Below are 2,133 nucleotides of genomic sequence, written 5' to 3'. Positions count from 1 at the left end.
TTAAATAGAATCCACTAGATTAGCTAATGAAACCCAAATTGATTTTTTAATATTCACTCTATTGAGTCTTTTTGTTATTATATTAATAGATATTATCTGTAGTCACATTAATGTTTCTATCACTCAAATTATTGTATTATTATATTATTTTTTGTTTTCTTGATTTATACTGTAACTCATTATAACTATATTTAATCTCACCTGTTATTATACACATATTAAACAATGTATTGGGCTTCAGCCCGTTTAAAATTAAATAAATAAATAAATAAATAAAATAAATATCTTAAAATGACTTCAAATATTATCTATACGTTTGTTAATTGCTAAGCTGATATTTATAAATAAAATGTTTTAATTATGAACTAGTTGCAGTATTACTGCAGTGACGTACGCAAGTAGGGGCGGCTCCAGAGCTTTGGTTAGAGGGGGAGGGGGCAAGTTATAATTTCACAAAAACTTATAACAAAAATAAAACAACAATTTTTACAACACAAATTCATCACCTATTTTTTAAATTTTCAAAAAAATCAATAATATGATATATTTGATCTAGAATATCTACTTTATCATATACATTAATTAGACATAATGCTGACAGTCTATCTTCGGTCATTCTTGAACGAAGCCAGGTTTTCAGTCTACGAAGTGTAGAGAATCTCCTTTCAGCTGAGGCAACACTAACTATAGTAGGGTTGATAATACTTGCAATAATTTTTGTTACGCAATTCAATATTCATGTTTCGAGCACAATAAAATAATATAGTATCATACCATAGTATGTATATTTTATATTAATATAGTTTATTTATAGCCTTATTGGTTCTTCATAATATAGATAGCACCCAGTCGGTACATCGTATACACCGTCATCCTCTATGGCCCATATAGTCCTTATGACAATATTATAATAATTTAATAGGCATTTTTTGTTAACAATATACATTTTTTATAAATACGGGTTTGGGGGGTCATTTTCAGGAATTTTCTATGGGTGGTTAGGTTAAATAAATCCTAAGTTGAGATAAAATTTTATGGCGAAAAAGAATGTGAAAATCTGTTTTCTCATTTACTTATGGTAGGCAGATAACTATATAATAAAATATTTTTATAAAATTATTAATATTATTATTATTTATCATATTTTTACGATTGTATACTTATTATACCTAGCCAACTTTTATATTAATTATTAGGTGCCTGTCGCCTGTGTACTAAGATTTAAAATCATAAACTAATGACCTTTGTCAGACATAATAGATAGGTCATAACTCATAGGTAGTTATACCTATGTAGTTTTTCCTGCAAAGTGAAAAAAGAAAAAAAAACTACACCTAACCATCTGTGTCATCAATTAGTAAGTGCTAATGGCTACATATGTTAAACATTTCTAAACTGAAACTAATAATGATAATATTTCATTTGATTAGGAATGACTATAATACATATTTGAACAAATTCAGATTTTTTAAAAAAGTTATTACAACAATTTTCAACAAAATACGTTTAAAAGCAATTATTTTAAATCCAATTAATATTGACTCAATACACTTAATAACAAAATGTGTATACAAGATTAACTCAGAATAATTTACAGGATAAGCTATTTAAAAAAAATATTACTACTATTAAATGTTATGTAAGTAGGTAGATACCTAATTATATATACATATATAATTTAATTATGTTCTTAAACAATTAAAATTTGTTTATATGCATACCTGTTATTATAAGCTTATTTATCTATTTTTAGAATGAACTCCGTTTGAAACTATAATTTTTTTTGAGTATGGTAGTAGGTAACTAAAATGTATAATTAATTTAATAACTAATTATAGTATAGGTAATTTGCTTAAAGATAAAACAGTTTGTGTACTTAATGAAAAATCTCATGGATGCTTATAAGTAATTGATGATTTGATTAAAATAAATAAATTTCAACTTAGAAAACCAATAACATAATTTATACTTTTCGTTTGAAAATATATAATAATAATTATAATTCATATTTCATATTTAACCTTATTGTTATTATAATATTTATCAATTATCAATTAATTTGTATTACGATTAGATGTGTATGAAGTATAACCTATTTTCAATTATTTTTTTTCTAAAAATGTACTTGTAAGT

Source organism: Acyrthosiphon pisum, chromosome A3, assembly GCF_005508785.2.
Source record: "Acyrthosiphon pisum isolate AL4f chromosome A3, pea_aphid_22Mar2018_4r6ur, whole genome shotgun sequence".
NCBI lineage: Eukaryota > Metazoa > Arthropoda > Insecta > Hemiptera > Aphididae > Acyrthosiphon > Acyrthosiphon pisum.
Note: the sequence above shows the minus strand (reverse complement) of the source record.